This window comes from Artibeus jamaicensis, unplaced genomic scaffold (genome assembly GCF_021234435.1).
Source record: "Artibeus jamaicensis isolate MK-2021 breed Jamaican fruit bat unplaced genomic scaffold, CSHL_Jam_final contig_548, whole genome shotgun sequence".
NCBI classification, from domain to species: Eukaryota; Metazoa; Chordata; class Mammalia; order Chiroptera; family Phyllostomidae; genus Artibeus; species Artibeus jamaicensis.
Window position 1 is genome coordinate 10,966,507 of NW_026521883.1, and position 21,322 is coordinate 10,987,828.

At 43.1% G+C, this 21,322-nt stretch overlaps 1 protein-coding gene across 7 annotated transcripts in view; it reads right to left on the bottom strand.

The window, feature by feature from the left end:
- TLN2 (talin 2) overlaps nucleotides 1-21,322 on the bottom strand; it is a 409,343-nt gene that overhangs the window by 235,309 nt on the left and 152,712 nt on the right. For 6 of the 7 annotated variants that reach the window (XM_053670053.1, XM_037151006.2, XM_053670051.1 and 3 more), the window contains one exon: nucleotides 5,405-5,480. The gene's annotated coding sequence lies outside the window, so the exon portion shown is untranslated. Of the gene's footprint in view, nucleotides 1-5,404; nucleotides 5,481-17,871; nucleotides 17,926-21,322 lie in introns of those variants that run through there. The other variant, XM_053670052.1, reaches the window with a different exon arrangement.

Consider the following 21,322-nt stretch of genomic DNA (forward strand, 5'->3'; position numbering starts at 1 on the left):
ACTACCAAAACACACTGTAAAGTAAAATAATCAGATGTACCTGACACCCACACATACTTCAGGCTCTAAGAAAATACCTAGACCAACACCCACCATTGACCAAGCACCCGCTTCTCACTTCAAATTCACAAAGGGAATATTAAATAGGTGAGGGTCCTTCCATTCCTGGTCACAGAGTTCTGTGCATTGAGCTCCCGGCCACAATAGCCACAAGGAGGAGGAGATGGGCAATTAAGCGGTGCTGATTTCCCTAGAGCAGCTGGAACTTTCTGGGGGAAGACAGAGGTCTGCTGAGGAAAGTAGGTACGGTGTTCTGAAGACAGAAACCACAGCTGGTGCCATGCATCCAGCCCGGCCCAGCCCAGCCGGGGATCTAGGATGCACTTCCTGCAGGAGGCCTCAGAGGCATCTCCTGCAGATCTCAACGTCTTGGTGTGCAAAGTGTCAATGACATCTGTTCCATAGGGCTGGTGTGACGGTTTCAACAGACACCAAGGCCTTAAGCACCTAGGTGCCTAAAACATCAGGTCCTCAAAGAATGATGGCTCATTATTTCACAGACTGGGCGACTGCCCCTTCTGAGACACCAGGGCCTGATGTGTCTTTTCCAATGGTAGTAACAAGCTTTCTCCTGGCTACTAGCACTTGCTTAGAGGCAGGCGCCACACAGAGATAAAAATGACCTGGCTGCGGGTGGAGGATGGGGGACTGTGAAAAGGAGACCTACAAAAATAAAGTGGGGTCCAGTAAAACTCAAGGCTTCGTTCAAGACAGCTGGTGACCTGTGAAAGGGAGAATCCCTTCTCCGAGGAGGGGCCACAGTGTGAGGACTCGAGGCTTGGGGAGGAAGGAATATAATCCCACCGCACAATTTGGCTGCCATGGGAACGGCAGTCACCTAACCGAGAGAGAGAAATGCTGCTTCTTGCTTTTAACGTACAGAATCAAGTTACAGGTAAATTATGGAAGCCCTTACCAGATTAAAGAACAGAGTATAAATATTACCAACTAGGAGCATAAAAAATTAAAGGTACAGCTGCCCAAAATGGAGAGGGTGGAAGGGAGGGCTGAGTGCTAGATAAGAAACAGTGTCTCCGGGAGACAAGAAGAAGAAATCAAGTGTGTTATCCGAGGGGCAAACGGAAGGACTGAAGGCGAGAATCAGTGTGGAGAGGAAGGAGACAGGAATGGTCACGGTGAACTAGTCAGAGATCACAACAAGATACCAAGAAACTGCCTTTAAATCCAATTACATGAGAAATGGTGCTGTGAGCATAATATTTAGACATGCAGGAATCCCCCACAAAAGCAGCAAAGAGGATCCACAGGGGGGAAAAAGGTGGTTGCTTTTGAGAAGCAAGCTAAGTGAAAGAAAGAGAGGAAGACATGTTGCTTTTCTGTTCTATAATATTTTCTATTTTTAGCCACTTGCATACATTACTTTGACTGAAATTTTTTAAAATAAAAGACCCTCTATAAAACCATTGTTTAGATCAGCAGGATTTCACTCAAGTTTTACCAGGCCTTACAGTGGTGTGTTGAGACCACTGCAGCTGGATGTACAGTGTGTTTACTTTATTTTAATCTTAGTCAAGTCATGTTTAAATTGTACAAGTGCACTAGTCATTTTACAGCTCTGAAAAGCTGTCCAATTCTGATTTGTTGTAAACAGAATAGAATGGCTTTGGTAGTTATTCTAGGTCTTTAGAATATATGGCTTCACAGAAAAAAAAAAAGAAGAAGAAGTTATATTTAAAGGTTCACACTCCACAGTGAAATAGTTAAACACAGGCACAAGTATTCCAGAGCATTTGAGTCTATGAAATCCAACCAATTCTTAGACAGAAAAGGCTGAAACCTTGAGTTCTTTGGGAGGACTTTTTAGCTGTGATAGAAATGAACTGATAAGCACAAGTAGCCAAAAAGCTTAGGGAAACAGCACATTCTACGATAGTATGTCCATAGACAAGTTCAGTTATGAAAAGCAATCTGGAAGCCGTTCTTGTGTTGCTCTAAAACATTTACTAAGCAGACAGCAGAGTAAGGACTGCGGCACATGTCTGGGAACCCTGACCAAGGAGAGGATGCTAATTAGCAGGATGTTAATCAGGACTCCCAGCCACTCGAGGAGCTAACAGTGGGGGCGCCAGTGGCAGTGCCTGACATCAACAAGCAGAGTCGTCCAAAGAAGTCGGCTAATGGAGCGTGGCAGGAAGACAAAAGAGCATAACGAATTACATTTTTAATGGAGGGAAGTGAGCAAGGAACAACTTATCTGTACTGACGTCATTACCTTTAAATGTCTGACACAGAATGACAAATAGCTATGCAGATCTGCTTTGAATTTTATAGATTCAATAGCTCTGCTAAACAGCAGTGGAAACTAAAAAAGTCCCAGAAAGCCAAAAGCAATGTTTTTCATTTAAAATCGGTTTTTAAATATTTTTCTTATAAGCCTGGAGGGAAAATGGAGATAAGTTCGGAATAGTACAATTATTCTGCAATCTGGACCATACTACAAGTCATTAAGTAACATGCAAAACAAACCATTTACCATACACCCCCGGCCCTCCTACTCACTCATGTGCTCGTTCACGCACACACGGTCTCTCTCCTCCCAGGCCGGGATGCGATCCCTTAAAGCATCGTGTTCACTGCCCTGAAGCATGGCTGTCTCAAATTCTTCCTTGCGCATCCCTGCAAGATCTTACCCAGCACGGCCAGACCTTCTGAAAGGCTCAGAACATGATTGATTGATTACTTTGTTCATTCATTAAATTTTATTCAGACTTGGACAGACCCAAATCCCTTAAAGCAATTCTCCTTCCATCTGGTTTATGTCAAAATAAAAGCTCCTGCTAGTGTAGATTCATGTCTTTAGACACTTTCAGAAATGTCAAGATTTCAGGTAGTCTCTCATATTCCTGTATTTTCAAAACAAATGTTTAAATGTTTCTGTTGTTTTTCGATGTAGCTTCTTCCAAAAAAGAGAATGAAATAAATATCCTTGGGGTACAAGCAACCCAACTGAAGCGTATAAATCAGACAGTAAACCCAAGGTTTGTTGGTGGAGGGAAAACCACTAGGTAAATCTGTCAAATTTCATTTGAGTTTCCCAGAAAATAGGCATGTGAAACAAACAAAAGCTAAAATCATGAAGGGAGGAATTCTAAAGGACTAAACCACTATGTTCTCAACAATGCAGACCAAGGGTTTCCAACCTTCTGGTGTCTCTGGGCCACACTGGAAGAAGAGTTGTCTTAGGCCACACATTAAATACATTGGACCACATAATCACCAAATAAAAAATCTCATAATGTTTTAAGTAAAGTTACGATTTTGTGTTGGGCCGCATTCACAACCGTCCTGGGCGACATGTGGCCCACCAGCCGCTAACTTAATGGAACCTTCGGAAGCAGCCGGGGTCAGGCAGGTGTTTTGGAATGGGGGCGTGGTTGCCCCTTCCTCACATTATTTTACTATCTTAATAATTCAACCTATTATTGCCTCTACCCTCCACCCGCCCTGCTCCTCACACACATCCCTACATCCCAGGGAGAAGTAAACGGTAAGGCGAGTTTTCCGTTCCGTACAGACCCACAGCCCAGAAATTCACCTGGCGTGCTCTCTTCGGATCTGAAAACGTGGGAGAGGCCTGTGTCTGACGTGCTTCCTATCCAGGGTGCCCAGGCCCATCAGCCAGACAAGACCGCCTCCCGCCCTCTGCAGGTTTTCAAAGAACAACACCCACGCCGGGATGCTCAGAGGACCCCAGGGCAGTGCAGCTCCTCGCTCTGCCACACCTGTTGTACACCCCATCCTACAGCCCTCTCAGCACTCTTTCCCTCAACCACTACACCCCAGCCTTGTGCTCCTCGCAGTTGGTTTTGGGTTGGTCTCCCTGGAGACAGCTCTCGACATCCCCACACTGCAGGCAGACACTGATTTGTGACATATCTCTTCACCAGAGGCTGCCTATGATGTGGAAAGGGAAGACTGGGAATACTTTCAGTAGACACCTTGAACACCATCAGTTTTCATTTTTACACCGACTGCAAGGTGGCTCGCAGCTGAATTTAACGTCACATGAATGAACCATTTTTATTTGAGTTTCCCAACAGAGCCATCCTTTGTCTTCTGTTTGACCTCTGATCTCAATTAGAGAATGCTAGCTGTCATGGAACTTTCTGGAAATAGCTGATATATAACTAGAATACATTTATTTCCTGTTTCAGGGGAATAATACAGTTTTAGAGGCAGAAGAGCCCTTAGTTGTCATATGCCCCAATATTTCCCAAATGCCGGTTTTCAGGCCACCTCTGGCTAGCTCCGTGCTAACAGTCTCTGGTCAGCAGAAAGACAAGAAAGAGGTGGGAAAAAAAGAGCGTTTTCATAACACTAAATACATACAACTAAAAACAAATTTATTACATTCTACTCCTTCAGTATTAAAGTATTTCTTCTCTAATGAAATGATATTTGTAGTAATAGCTGTTTCTGAAAATAAATCTTTGATTACGGAAAATTTTAAACATGAAATAGAATAGTACGCAAATAGGCAGTAAACCTTCATGCACCCATCCAGTGTTAACAATTATCAACTATGTCTACAAACAGCCCCCCAAATATAGTCAAAATTGGTCCTGAATTTTTTTCTTGTTCTACAAAATCAGTAAGTGTGGGAACAACTATGCTGGACCAGCCTATACATTTTACAATAAAGACATGGAGACTAGCAGTAATAAACTAATCTGTCCCTGGTCGTACAGCTGGTCAAGTACACAGCTGGTACATCTGGTGTGCCAGGTGCAAGGCTTTGAGAGTAGAAGCCGCTCTTTCCTCTCCCACAGGCCTCAGTTGAGGCTCACCCAAGACACACAGGACAGGAGCTGGCTTTCCCCTGCCCAGGTTATCTCATCCACTCTGTTTGAGATCACACAGCCACGGCCAGGACAAGCAAAGGGGAAAGCACACCACCAATCACCAAAGTCTGCTGATCTCATGCGACAGCTGCTGTGAAGTGTCCCTGGAGAGCTCCACAAACTACCGTGCAGTTTCAGCACGGAGGCTATCAGAAGTTTCTACAGTAATTCCTTATCCAACACTGAAAAGTTATAAAGCAAAAGTTTAAAAGTGAATGAACGGGAAGTCATACAAGAAAGCAAAAGACCAGTTATTGATTGCCCCCCCCCATAAACCCTGACCATCACCCCACCAACTACCAGGATGAGTATCAAATTGAAATGGAAGTAATAAGACCAGGCGAGTACATCCCTGCCTCATAGAACCATGGTAACAATCAGACAAGACGGTGTAAGTGGCAATGTTTTAACATTCTGTACAACTTTACCATGCAGCGGGTGGCCAGTGGATAAAAATGAAACATCTTTTTCAATGGACTCACCTCAATTCTCTGTTTATGGAGACTCAATTTCCCTGAAGATATCCTGAAGCATCTGAGAAGCCTTCCACTGCAACAACTAAAATAATAATAAAAACCATCAGAATCAAGTAATGTTAAAGACATCAGTTTTGGAAAAAAAAACACACAAAAAAACAAAAACACTCAATCTATACATTTGGTTACTTCCCCTTCACTAAGCATGAAAGGAAATAACTCAGGAAACAATGAATTTCCGCTGCAACACATGGGCTGGGAATTTTCTTTACCAAGAGGGAATTGAGGTCCCAAGACACTCATTTTGAAGACCAAAATTATGTTACTGTTGGCAAAGAGGCAAAACACATAATTTTCTTCCCTGTGGTAGAAATGCCTAATGGCTTTGAATTGAAACAAAGACCAGATATATACATCCCCCTCCCTGTCCCCACCAAATGCTGAAAACAAAAATCACTGGCCCTGCAATTTAGTCTACATGAGCTCTTCATGTCCTGTTCACTTTTCTCCTACTTAGCTCCTTTAACACATCTGTGAAGTGGTTCTTTCTTGCTTCGACTGTTCCCACTTCATTCTCAGTTCTCTGAGGCATTGAACTGACTATTTAACACCTTACTCTATGGAAACCCAATTTGAAGCAGAGAAGCACCACAATCAATTGTAGAAATCAACAAAGTGAGCCAGCCCCAGCTAACAAATAGAAGTCTGAGTGAGAATATACATATGAATCAGTGAAACATAATACACAACCAGATACAGAAGCAAGGATCCCCATGAAGCAGATCAACCACAAGGAATCAGATCTGAGTAGGTAGGTACATGAGACTAGTTCATAAGTGATGTTGGCTTGCTATTTAGGAGGAAGAAAAAAATCTAGATCTCTCTTTCTACTTATGACAGATATAAACTCAAAATAGAATCGAGTAAATACTAGAGTAGTATATACAGATGAATAGTTTTATAATATGGGGATAGAAAAAGCCTTTCTTTTTAAACATGATGTTATGACATCATAATCTGACTATAAAGGACTGAGACATTTGGCTGTCTACATTTAAAAAAATCTCAAATATATGAATGGCAAAAACAAATCAAAAATAAAAGCCAAAACCAAAACACTGATACTTTGGTCAAAAGATAAAATAAGAAACTAGGTAAAACATTTACACGAGAAACTTACAAAAGGTTGCCATTCTTAACATGCAAAGTGCTTTAACAATCAACCCACTACCAATAACCAATGAAAGAAAAGTATTTTGAGTACTTTCCTGCTGTAGGGGAATGAATACTCCCCTCAAGATGGACAAAACAACTTTCCATAAGAAAGCTGACTCAACTATACTAAAAATGAAAAAATACAACTTTAGAACATTGAGATCTTAATTATCACCTGTCAAACTGACACATTTACAAGTGGACATACCTCATCATGTAACTACTTAATCAATCATGCCAGTGTGTAAGATGGCGTACTCTTTGCTCCAGAAATCCTTTTTCTCAAAAAGCTATTCAAAGTAAATTATTGTGTAAGCAGAAAGACGCTTATACAGAGTATCGTTTATAATTATGAGGAAAAAAGTAAATGCCCTAAAGTTCCACAAATAGGAGACATAAATAAACCATACAGACACTGAAAATCATGGAGGTCTAAATTGTCATGAAACAGCATCCAGAATACCCTTCTGAGTGAATAAAACAGGCAAACGACCATAAACATTCCATTTGTGTGTGTGCACGTGTGTATGAGTACATGTAAACATACATGTGTCTTTCTGGATATACTAAGAAATACCTAGAAGGGTGCTGATCAAAATAGTGATGATCACGCTGATTATCAGAATTTCAGAAGTTTTACTGTTAAAATTTCATATAGTGAACACATATTGTTTTTCCAAAGACGACGACTGAGCTATTTTTTTTATCTCATGCTCAAGTGTAAATTGATAAACTACATAGATTCCTACTTTCCTCCTCTGTCAGCTTTTCTCTCACTTTAGTAAGGCTTGTGTCACACAGGCAGTTCTGGTGAACACTGACTAGAGGGTTCCCACCCTGGTCTCCAGGTCCTGCTCCCCGCTCAGGGCCACTTCCTCATTACCTTCGGGTTCCTGAGACACACCAGTATCCTTACTATAATTTTCTTTCTACTTACCCCAACTCCAGTGAACTGGTTACTTGTGGCCAAAGGACCACCTCTGTATAGTGCTGCTTTTCATCTTCCACCTTCTCCATCACTCCCTCCCATTTGAAAACAGAACAATATACCCTGAAATCATGGTAATCAAGATTTACAGGGTCACGTACTGCTTGTGACCTACAGCTGAAGCAGCCGAAGCAAGACACTCAGAGCTAATAGCGTAACCAAGGCAAAAACCTGCTTTAAGCATCAGGTCAATTTCCTCCTGATTAATAAGGGAACTGATGAAAAAAGTGTTTGAACAGACTTTAAAAAGGGGACATACTTGTCCAGATGGGCCATTTCTATGCTTAAAATATTCTTTATCACTCCGCACATTTATTTTCATTGGGTTATATTTAACAAGAAAAGCTTTATTTTTCTATCTGGACTATAAAATATAAAAATGTATTCCCGTATTGGGTCCATTATATTCAATTTATTTCCAGCATATGAATTTATTCTTCTCATTGCCCGATTTTTAAAGGTTCAGAAATTCCATGTAACGTCACGTGAATCCTCATAATACCATAATTATAAACCTGGTTTAAAAACCATAATCCCTTATAGATGTACAAATCCCTCTGTAGGTGTGTCAATGTCAAGTGCAAATCTAGTTAATCCCCCTTCATCTCCTGGAGGCTTCCTCTCCACCTCAACAGTTTCCTCAGTGGTAGACACCGGACAAGAACCACTACCCAGTTTCCAGGAGGAGCAATCGGGAGACGTAACTGAGAATCTCTGTCTCCAGAGCATAACTCAGACAAACCCACAGGCCACCCAGTGCCCAGCACCAGCCTCTGTCCTGACCGCTCCTCAGTACAAGGGAATCTTTTTAAACGGATGTATGGGGAGCCAGGCAAGTTCGTGTTTGAGGCTGAGATGCATTAGGATTTATGAGACGTAACACTGCATTTAGGGGAAGTAATAACACAGTGGTTCCAAGTAAAGTGGTTGGTCGTACCTCTCTGTACCTCAGTTTCCTCCTCTGTAATAGTACTCAGCAAAGGGATATGGTGAGGATTGAAGGAGATAATGTACCTAAAGCAATGACAATGCTCAGTAGTCAAACATGGTCTTGCTGGAGCTCCAGCTCAGGGAAAGCGGTGATGGAACAGCCTATTGTCTATTTCCTACAGAACCCCTGGGGCAGAATATGACTATGTAGAACAGTTAACTACTTAAAATGATTATTTGAAACATGGGTAAGACCCTTCCAATGCAATAGAAACTTCTTCTAAAGGTGCCAGGAGTTTATTATTTAAAGAGACCTTGCCTTAAGTTAAAGTAGTCTTCTCCAGATCATAGAAGAAATCACTTGGCAGATCCCACACTGTACCTTTTCTGGAGCATTTTGAGAGGCACAGGTAAATGTGACTAAAAAGCACCAAAAGCTACTGCCTAAAATGCCTGTCACCAACAGCAGGACATCTGGCCAGGACTTCACTACTTCTGCATCCCAGGCCTCCTCCTACTTGCTTGGGAAGCTTAAACACACTTCTCAGGGTCCCAGGTCACTCACCGCCAGAACAGAAGTGGTAATACTTAGCTATTTCAGATGTGGACATGAAATGAGGGAGTACAGGTAAAGTTCTTCACACAGTGCCTGGAGCACAGTAAGTGCCCGGGCAACAGTGCATCTGCTATCAACTATCACCTTAACAGTTCTAAAGAAACAAAACACATATTAAATAATGTGGGTGAGACCACACAAGGCACTTCTTCACAGTGAAGGTGTTATGGACTCCTGTTTTTCATGTTTCACGGGAATGTGGGGCCAAGCTGAAGGGGGACTTGAGGCAGCAAAGGAGTCTCAAGCTACCTACATGATGCACGTGGCTAAAAAGTCACTACGTGGTACAGATCCCACACAACTAAAGAAACACACTTGTCCTAAGATTTCTTCAAAGGCAGAGAGGAGCAACATCACATTCAAGCTTTGCCCTAAAACCACCTTGTGGGCATCCTGTTAAGGAATTTGCTGCCCAAGTTAACAAAAGTGTTTTTATAAGACCAAGTAAAACAGGAAAAATCAATTAAATTCAGCTAAAGATAAGCCGACTATACCATGCTTAGTTTGAAGTTATCATTAACATTTGACATATTTATTACCAATTACTCAAAGTCATAAAATCACAGAAGGAAAGGAAGAAACCCGCCAGTTCTTCAGCAGCCCTAAAACGGAGATGGAAAGAACCAAAGAGAAAAGAAGAAAAATTTTAAAAACAAGATTCTCCCGATTTTCTCCAACATGCCAAGGATTTGTCCTGTTTATCTTCTCTGAAACATTGAGGACTTTTTCATTGAAAGTACAGTTGAATGACTGGACCAGCTCTGCTAGGTCAGAAGATACTGGATTCCAAGAAGAAATGTCCAATTCTCTTTTCATAGCTTCCCTTTCCTGATTTCCTCGTGAGAGGCTGGGTGCTAGGGACTGGGGTCAGAGGAAGCTCAACCAAGCACAAGTCTGAAGCATCAATGTCCAAGCCTTTGGAGATGAGAAAAATATACAACCTTCCCCTTCACAGGACTAAGAGAAATTCTCCAGAAAGCCCTCTGTAGTCCTACAAAGACAGCAGTCCTGCAAACTAGGAAATAAGAGGTGTTACATGCACTGAAGACTCTAGGTATAAACATGGGAAATGCCGATTCGAACAAAATTAGGGAGTTTCTCTAATGCAGAACATTAGACACTTTAGTAAGATAATGTAGATGATGAGCAAACGGTTCCAGCATTATTTGTACAGACTCCTTCACTGTTGTGGCTAGTCTTGTGACAAGTGCCCCACACAACACTTTGAAAAAAATGTTATAATTAGTTCTTTTATGCAAGTGACTATTGAAGACTCACTTTACCCTACTAAACTCACAATTACATAACTAAGCACAACAGCCCTGAGAGATCAGTTAATGATACAAACAATATTAGTGCAAAGTAGTGTGAAACACTGGTTACTAGAAGGGCAACAGAAGTGCTATAATTACATCACTTTACTGCACTCAGTCTTTGTATCTTTTTCACAACTGGAAAAACAGATTTGCCATTAATTCCTCATTGTTCTATACAACAGTTTCCCTTCTCTCAAAAATTTAAACACGCACGCCCTGGCTGGTGTAGCTCAATGGATTGAGTGCAGGCCTGCGAACCAAAGGGGAACCAGTTCGATTCCCAGTCAGGGCACATGCCTGGGTTGTGGGCCAGGTCCCCACTAGGGGGTGTGAGAGACAAGTACACATTGATGTTTCTCACCCTTTTGCTTTCTCCTTCCTTTCCTCTCTAAAAATAAATAAAAATCTAAAAAAAATTAAACACCATATTAAAATTCAATTAGTAATGTGGGTAACTAGAATGTATGCTTCATGAGAACAGCAGACTCTACTTAGTACAGGATATACCTCCAGCCCTTCAACAGCGGGTACAAGAATCCACCACAAACATTTGATGATATGAATAGAGGAATCAATAAATAAGCTTATGTAAGAATACCATTAACTCATTTTACTGACCAAAATATGTATTTTACTCTTTTATATTTTAAGTTGACTTTGAAATGCTCACTTTAAAGCAATTCATATTTTTTTCTCAAAAACTTTTTTCACTCCCACCATAATCCCCCATCCTTTGCAACTCCCCCTGCTCCCCATTTACACACATGAAGGTAGTTTTTTCTTATGACTTTTGGGTCAGAAGGAAATTTGTGTCTCTAGACCAAGTACCACAATTCAGTGTATTATTACAGCCAATTATTTTCAATAAAAGCCAAATTAACTAACATTCAAATGACTAGGAATTTCAATTAATCAGAGCTATGCAGAAATTCTCCTTTGGGAGAAGGAAGAAGAAACACATTTATCTTCTAGAAAGAAACTATACACAAATAAGCTTTTATCGCCAATTTGTTGAAGAAAGCAACTGAGCATGGACTGTAGATATCAAGGCGTAATCTCTACCATTAATTTCAATACTGTGAACGTAATGTTTAAATAACCCTGAGATGTGGCCACATCTTCCAAGGAACAAATGAAAAAATGTTTTTGCCAAATTCAATTCATTATGACAAAATCGGACAATATATTTCAGAAAAATTTTTAACAGTTGTATTTTTTTTAAGGTAAGGGGATGAGGAGAGCAAAAAAATACTGCTCTAATTTTACGTTGGACATTCAGAAAAGTCAGTGCAATAGATCCTTCCCCACCCCCATGTCTCCTACAGAACAGGTAGCAGCCAGGGCGTTGCTATTTGCAGTCCCCGACTTTTGGTTTGGCTTATCTCCATCTACTGCAGCATCCCTGCCCAGTCCCAGCTGTTTGCCAGAGTGAACACACTAGGACAGTCCTCTGGGTTGTGTCCTCAATAGGCCATAAGGAACCCCAGGGCCTGCCACCTTCCTCCCACCCGACATGCCCTGGCAGCCCAGGCTCCAGCACCACTGAGTCAGCACTCCTCCTTGAACCCTGCACCCTCTGAGCTGTTTCCCCTACAGTGGCCTTTGGCCTCCAGTCCTCTGTGCCTAAAATACCCTCCAATGCCCCTATTCAGCTGGCTGCCCAGCAAGCTCCACCTACTCTAGGGAGACTTCAATGGCCAGATTTTTCTATCTGCACCTTCCACATTATGTTGAAACAATCTGTTTAAGTGTCTGCATTCCCCACTAGACTATAAGCTCCTAGAGGGTAAAAACTGTGGCTTCCCCCACAGTTCTAATCTAGTCTCAGATCACAGTTCCTAACACACATTAAGTGCTGAACAAGTGAATGAAAAATTAACAAATGTATCTTGTTCATCTAATAACTCCAAGACACAGGGGTGGGAGCAGGAGGCTTTGGAATCTAGGTTATAGCTGCAGGGTCAGAATGGAGTTGTGTGTTGTGCATATGTGCATATACACACACTGAAGAGAAGGTGCTACCTCATTCTCTGGTCGTCTACCCTAGAATCTGAAGGTCAAGGCCCCAGCTGAAGTCCCCCTTTCCTCGTTTGGTCCCAGCAATTGACCAATTATTCATCCTTCATCCACAAACCTGTGTCTTTGAATAAGCTTCTCTCCCATTTGGTCTGTGGTCAATAGGGAAGCACACCAATGCTTATTTGTGCCTTCTTTCCCCTCCCAAAAAGTAAACAAAGGCTTTATGAGGTATAATGATTGGACAATGAGACAAAAAAGACTCCTCTCTATAAGCTATTCCCTCATCCCTAAACCCTAAAGCGCATGGGCCTATTATTCTCACTCACTGGGTCCAATTTAGAGCCCGTGGCAGAGCAGAGTCACTCAAAGTACTGGCAGTAGAACCGGAGGCATGCAAGCAGGCAAGTGTTTTCACCACCTACATGAGTATTTCTCTCAGGAAGGTCAGGTGAGAAGGTGCAGTGAAGAGAGCAGGAATGCACGTCCATACACTAGAATATTATTCTACTGTAAAGAGAAATGAGCTGTCAAGCCATGAAAAGGGATGAAGAACTTGAGTGCACATTACTAAGTGAAGGAAGCTAATATGGAAAGACTACATAGCATAGGATTCCAAACCTATGGTCTGCAAAAGGCAAAACTATGGAGATGGTCAGTGGTTGCCAGGGGTTAAGGAAGGAGAGATAAATAGGATAAGCACAGAAGATTTTCAGGACAGTGCAACTATTCTGTATAATGCTGTTATGGTGCATACGTGTCATTCTACATTTGTCCCACCCCACAGAATGTACGACACCGAGTGAACTGTAATGTAGACTGTGGACCTTGAGTGATAAGGATGCGTCAGTGCAGGTTCTCGAGCTATAACAAATGTACCACTTCAGTGTGAGATGTGGACAGTGCTGGGGCTGTGCATTTTAGAGAATGGATATATGGGAACTGTTCATGCTTTCTGCTCAATTTTATTGTGAATCTAAAATGGCTCTAAAAATAAAATCTACTAAAATATAAATAAATAAATAATTTTTTTTAAAAAGCACACAAGCAAGAAGGGTAGCATAAGACACAGCTCAGGAGGTGCCTTCCGGGCACCGAAGCCACAGAAGTTCTCACAGGGCCCTATCCACTGCGGGGCAGAGCCCGGGGAGAAGCTGAGAGTGAGACAAGGTAAGCTTGGCTCTGGGAAGCAGCGATGAGGGTCTTGGGTCCTCCCAGCTAGCTGGTCATCACTTGCATTAATCAGAGTCGTCAGGTTGAAGAAAGGCTGCCCACGCACAGCTCCAACCTGGTAGAACAACCCTGAGAAGTTATATATTCTCCACCTTTATTCTCACTGCCACCTCAACCTTGAATTTGAGGGCTACTCCTCCATACTAGCACCTGGAGAAGTGCTTTTATAGTAAAACAAACTATCCAGCTGAAGGACATGAGAAGAGAATATGACTTCCTCCAGGCATTTCCTGACCAATGGAAAACGCATCAGCTGTACGGGAATATCCCAGAACTGCAGCCAGGACAGGGGGTGGGCATCCTGCTTAGGAGACATGCTAACCTCCTGTGGATACGCATAGTGGCTTCTTCCTCCAGCCCTCAAAGCCTGGTTGCTTGAGTGCTGTGAGCCAACATATGACCATACAAAAACAATGGGAAGAAAGAATCAAGGAGCACCATGAAATTTTATCAGCCTCGGGGCAAACTAAAATAGTATCACCAAGAACACAGGGTCATTTGGCAAGATGGTCTGGCTAATCAAGAACAAATTAGCTCATCGGGTGTACATAATGTGGAAATCAGGGACTCATTTTTTATAACTAAGAACCTGTCATCACTTGACTCTGATTAGCAGCTCTTGTATTCCTCAAAGTTCATCTTTCCAAAGTGATTCTGCCGCCCTACTATTTCTTACCACGTGCCATCTGGTCTTCATAAATTGCCACCTGATATGTTTCCCAAAAGACTTAATCCCTCTTCTCCTTCCTCATCCAGCCAATGGTTTGGGTACATTTCATTCAAAATCAAGTCCCCCCACCTTCAACAGTCCTTTTGTCACTGAAACGTCCTCCTCCTCTTGGAACATCTGGAAAGTTAACTCTCCTTAGCCATATGTCTCCTTTCTGTCCTTGATCTGTCGTCCCAAGTTCCCCCTTTTCCAAGCAGCATCCCTTCCCCTGCAGTTCCCCCTTCTCTTATCATCCTCTGAATGTTCATGGCTCTTGCAGGTTTCTCTGCAGAATTTGGCGATTCATTGTGTCATGTTGTATTCCTTCTAATACTGGTTCCACAGGCTCTATGGCAATGACAGCTGAGGTATACTCAAGTGCCCCGCACAGAGGCTACTGCTGGGTCACCCATGGCCAGTGGCATCGTGGTTCCCGTATATTCCTGCTGAGTGAACATGGGCAGTGAGTGTCCTCTGAGCCTCACTTCACAACCTCCCTAACAGGCCTAAGGCCTGGAGTGAAAACTGTCTGCAACAGGTACCTACTTTTTTCTCTCCTCAGTTTGTTAGCTTTTGGCTCTCTAACTAGAATAAAATCTCTGTGAGAGCAAGATAGGATTTACCTTTCCCGTATTCCTTCCAGGTATTTTCACAGCATGAACAATCCAAGAGATGGTTTTAAAATAATGTTTTCTAATTAATGGCCAAGTTGTCTTCAGGGATAGGGTTTCACAACTTTTCTTTACAACTTCATGCACCATATAAATACATAGAACATTCTGCTAAAAATCTCCACTATATGTAAAATATAGAGATATATTATATATTATACATATACATATACTTATAATATATAATATATCTCTGTATTATGTATATTATATTATGAGGCTCAAAATATATTATAATGAGCCTTAAAGAACTCATTCAAGATTCGACAATTACCAACTCATAACAAGTCTTATTTCACCCAGACTTCCCTTTTACTTATTCCCCAGCCCCCCGATATTGTTTTGAAGTAAATACCAGATATAATATCATTTTAATATAAACATTTTATAAAGCTGGTACTTGTATCAGAAAATGTATAATCCAGCTGTTTTTACTGAGTAAAAATAAAATTCTATGCCTATCAGATAAAGTTAAGACCATCTCCCTCTCCTGGTTCCCTGTTGCACACAGCAGGACACAAGTGACCCAGGACGAACTCTGCAGGCCTGACTTATGATTCCCGGCAGCATGGGAGCAGCGGGGTGACTGCAAGCTGCACGCCCATCCCCTGGCCCTCTGCTTCCAAGCAGGGAACCAGAGCCTGAGGGTTTGGATGCTCCGGGCTGGTCTGCTTGGGCACAAAGAGGACTTTCTACTTCCTCGATACATATTTGTGTGTCATTCCCAGCACCACCAGCTTCGCTACCCAGAGTGACTTCACCTCTACTTGCTCTTTGAATCAATAAATATATATTCAAATAGCAAAGTCTTCTCCAGGAACAGGTCTCCTCCACATTACCCTTATATTAAAAACAAAGAAAAAATCACTGCACCTATGCAGTTGGCCAAAGGTGGTACAGGAGGGGATGGCTTCTTAGAGGGTCTGCGCTGTCCTCGCTTAGGTCACTGTGAAATCGTCTACAATTATTTTGGAGCAAATCCTAATCCAAATATAAAATGACTTGGGTAATTGTTCAAACTATCTACCTCACTGTGACTTTGATTCTCTAGTCCTATACTACCCCAGTATTAAAGCTACTAGCCGTGTATGACTAGTGAGCACTTGGAATGTGGCTAATCTGAATTGAGATGGACAATCAGTGTAAAGTCCACAGATTTCAAGACTTGGTACCAAAAAAAAAAAGTAAAATATTTTACTAACTTTTAAATTTTGAAATGTTAACATTTTCGAGGTACTAGGTTAAAATATATTTAAATGAATTTCACCTTTTAAAAATGTAGCTACTAGAGAATTTAAAACTGTGCGTGTGTTGCATTATAATTCTAGTACAAGGCTTCTTTGGATCCTGCTTTCTTTTCATGGCAGCAGAAATGTGTTTCACGTCAACCGGCCAGAACTGGAGCCATCTGAGCACAACCCTGATGCTAAAGTCACTTGACCTGCTCTTTTGAGCTACTTCGTAAACTCCCCATAACAGTTCCTGGCAATCCCACTTAAGATTTAAATATTTAATCTCCGTGTTCCAGTAAGACGATCGCAGCTACCTGGAGCATAAAACGTCACACAATCACCAGACAGACGCCTTCAGACCGAGAGTCAAAACACGTAATCACTGTGCTATTTAAAAAGCAATTCCCAATCCATATTTTTAATCTCACAATCAGAATATGAGAACATTTCTTCTGGCTGTTACAACCTTAGGTGTTAGAATTTCACTCTGTGCAGCTGAGAAAATATTCAAACCCACATTTCTGCTCCAAGACGAGGGAGGGCGGGGCATTTTCCATAAGCCAGGAGAGGAGCCATTCACCTGCCCTTCTGTTGGCTTCCAGTGGATGAAGCAAGGGATACCTGATAAACTGAGGATTAAACAACGGCAAACAAACATTAGACCTGACCTCGGAGGGTTAGTGGACTTCAGGGTACTTCCCAGCTGTGCTTTCCTAGTGGTCAGCAGGGATCAGAATAAGAGGGAATAACCTGGTTTAAAAAACAAAATGACTCCATGAAAAGTGATGGAGTAAACCCCCCGTTACCCAGCCCGGTGCTGCCCGAAGGGCGCTCAGCCCGCAGTGGGGTCATGACTGGTCTGCAACAGCACAAGCACAGAAACTGCCGGTAACACTGGGAAATCTTCACAGCAATTTAACAAAGTTATTTGCCTTGACTGAATTCAATAAAAACAGTCTTACATTTTGTGCGCCTTCTTTTTCAGACATTCCATTTTTATTGAATTGCACTATAGCCATGTTGGCCCAAAACAGGCTGGAAACCAAATAACCAGTCTTTCCTTCCAGAAAACACTACTCTGGATCAAATCACCAAAATCCTCAATTTTCTGGTGCTCTCACTCCAGGTTTGTCAAAACTGGGGGCAGAGGGAGAAAGGGAGCTGCATCTCTCTATTTTCAGAAACAAACCAACCCCTCGGGAAGGGGGTGGAACAACTATTCCCACAACATAGCCAGGGTCGGGGGCTACGGCACCACAGTACTTTTACACCGACTACGGTGCCATATTTCTTCTGGTACAAAATTCCATGGATTACAACCGACATGGTGATATGACACAGTGCTGATGGGGCCTGGTGTCGGAAATATTCAAATGTTATTAAAGTTCATATGCGCAATGACTACATGTCCACTAAGCAAAAATGTCACATGTTAATTACACACACACACAAATTAAGTACTGGTGTTTTTTAAAAGCCTTCCATCAAGTTTAGGTTAAAAGCTAAACATTTCTAGGTGAGTGAGGCATGCACTAGCAAGCACCAACCATGAACAATGTGTTCAGAGGGACAGAAAAATGAAGAGGCCTGAAGAATCCAGTGCTGAGATGGGAAGACAGATAGTATCTGAAATATGAAGGAATGGAGAGGTGAGCAGCTTAAGGGTCAAATGACTCACATGACAGTCACTTCAGTCATAGCCAGCCTCAAACCTCCGTTCTTAATGCCAGCCAATGGATGGGCTCCTAAGAGGGCTATGACCTTTCCAGTGCCCTCGATCAAAGGTTAAGGGTCTGGGGTCAGAGCCAGGCAGCTGCATTCCCACCCAGCTTTCAGCAGGAATCAGCAGGTTCCAAGCCCAGGAAGCTACTTCCCCTCTACGCTGGCTGGTTTTGTTGTAACAAGACTTGGGAATTGAGCACGTTGTAGACTGAAGGGAAGGAGAAGCAGTGATCCTGGGAAGAAGGGAGATTGCTGGAGAAAGGAGGGATTAGGGGAGATTTTTCCACCTACGTGTTCTTCCCGCAGACAGACCGTCTGTAGAGAGGAGGGAAAGCTGAGCAGGTGGCACCTCCGTTTTCCACGTGAGATGGGAGGGGACTTCCCTGTGAAAGTGGGTGCTGAGGACGGGGTGGAGTAAGGGGACTGAATGTGAGGTGACAGTCTGTATGCTTCCCAGAGGAACTTGAGCATGTGTGCAGCAGAGGTCCCTAAAACAATGTCACAATGTCACAGGGGAAGAGGACCAAGCCAGGGTGGTGGGCGCCAGTCCTTGGCGCCCAAAGGAGGTGACACCCAAAGGAGGCCACATAGCTTTCATTCTTGAGGGTCTAGGAGAAGGGCACTGGGGAGCTCGGGGCCCTCCGAGGAGGCTGGACAGAGAACAAAGTGAAAGCTGAGAAGCCTCACAGAGCGGGAGCACAAGGAGAGTTTCGATAGGGAGGTTTCAGTGAAGTCAAAAAGCAGGTAAGGGGGTGCCACAGAGAATGTCAGAGAGGAGCACAATTTCTGGGGAAACCACACCTCACTCAGGGTGTGTTGTGTAAACTGGAAGGCATGGCCTGAACAGAGAGGCAAAGATCAGTTTGGGGGCTGTGTTGTTAATGGGTTCGTTGGCAGGGGCGCTGCAGCTGACAGCTGCGAACAGAGAGCCTGGGGAGTACAAAGCCCCACTCAGTGCATCAGCTCCTTTGTGAAGCCAGGCACTGGCCAGGAGAGGCAGGGAGGGGCGCGGCAGGAGGATGTGGTGGACACGTGGGGAGGGCAACTGCAGGGTGATAGTGCAGACCCCTGGGAGTATGGGAGAGGGAGCGGCTCCATGGGGAGTGTGGCCAGGGCAACAGAGACCAAGGAAGGGCAGGGGCCATGAAAGGATTCTGGAATGAAAGTGTTGGGAAGCAGAATTCTGGGCTCAGTTTTGCCACTTACAGTACTTTTAGCCACTAGGTACTACATTTTCATGTACTTTCAGACCTCTGGCTGGTACCACACATACTGGGATAGAAAAGTTCGGCACAGAGTCAGTTAAAAAGGCATCATTTATGGGAGGATGAATAAAAGGCTGATAGCAGCCCACCTGACGCAGGAGCTGACAAGTAATCCAAGGCACCTGCCAGCTGAGTACTTCCCTTGAGAAAACAACTGAGTTCCTTATCAAGCCAGAGAACCTGGAAGGAAGAATATAATTTATAGAGCTAGAAGAAAAGCAGGTACCTACTGCATTCCTATCAGGTGCCAGGTACTAGGTGCTCCACATGTCAACACGCTAGATACAGGGAGAATAAAAGATGGTCTCCAGTGTCTGTCCTGCCCCTGGGCATGGGAATAAACAAAGAGGAGTTTGAAGAGCACTCAGAGACCTCACAGACACATCAGCCAAATGCAGTGGGTATTTAGAATTAAGGCTTTTTTGGGTGTAATACCAGTTCATTTGTTTATAGGGATGATAATAATTATGTTTTCCAAAGAGCCCCGGTCATTGAGAGTTGCATACTGAAAAATACACAGATGAAATGTGATGCTGAAGATTTATTTCGAAATGATGAAGTAGAGAAGGAGGGGTTCTTGTTGAAACAAAATGGGTCACAGGTTAATAAGCACTGAAGCTGTGTGATGGGTACATGGTGCTCACAAGTGTTCCACTTCTGCAGATGTTTGCGATTTCCAATTCAACACCGAAAAGAAAAATGGGAGGCAGCATGAAGGTAACACACAATGTTTTTATCCTAATTGGGTCCAAACAACGACATGACTGTAATGAAAACTGTGAAACTGTGTTTAAATGATGAAAATGCTGAAGGCTTTAAAAGGCAGATTGACGAGTCCATGGAGACAAAGTCTTTTAAGTTTTCTAAAGAAGCAAGACAATAGCCGGCTGTAGGTCCATGCGGTCATGCTTCAGAAAGTCCAGGAACTATACCTCCCCAAACAGTGTGTCTCCCTGACATCGGAGGTTGGCACCTTCCCTCTGATGACACCAAGTAAGCTGAGCTGATTCACAGGCGTCATGGGCAAGAGACTGCTGTCACGCTTTGCCACCCACTTGAGGGAGCAAGTAACAGAAAGGTCCCAGGTGCCAGGCTCATCTCCCGAGCACCCTCAGTGTCACCGGCATCCCCGCTTGTACAGCCCCGAGAGGAATGGCAATAAGCCAGGGAAGGAAAATAGCTAATACCTGCTCTGAAAGTTAACAGCCAATAATGTTGATTTGATCATCACCAAACTCCCTCAGTTCTGTGCGACCGCAGCTGTGTTGAAAGTTGAATCCCAAAGAGTCAAGGTTAAAATACCCAACCACCACTCCTACACGTATACACCCCCCGCCCCACCAAACTCAGAAGGGCTTATGCCCTGCCACTTTGGGGAGGATTTTCTTAAGCCAGTGGTCCTCAGCCATGGGTGATTTTGTCCACCAGGGGACATTTGGTCTTATCTGGAGACATTTTTGGTTGTCACAACTGGCATCTGATGGTTAGAGGCCAAGGGTGCCATTCAACATCCTCCAACGTACAGGACAGGCCCACACCAAAGAATTATCTGGTCTAAATGTCAATAGGCTAAAGTCAAATCGAGACGCTCATGCTTAAGCAAGTAAATTAGGTGCTAAGGGTGCACTCAGACTTGTTCGGAGGGGGACAGAGAGAAAAGGGGCAACAGGGGGAGAGAGAGGGAGAAATGACATCGTCTCTTAAAAGTCTTGTTTACATATTTCTACCAATATATTTTAACCAGATGTAGTGCTTGGTGCCACACCCTCTGGTATAGTTCCTATATTGTCCACTGACACTAAAGGGACCAGACACCTGAAAATTTATAACTGCCAGAATCAGTATTTGCTTTTTTCCAACGGCCATGTTTACACAAGATCATTCTGTTGTTGGTGAACTGGAAACCAAATGGCTGTTGACACACTTGGAATAGAGCCAAGAAATAGTCTGGCACCTTTTCCCATGGGTGGTGAAGGGGGAATATGGTCCAAGAAGACCAATCTCTGAAAAC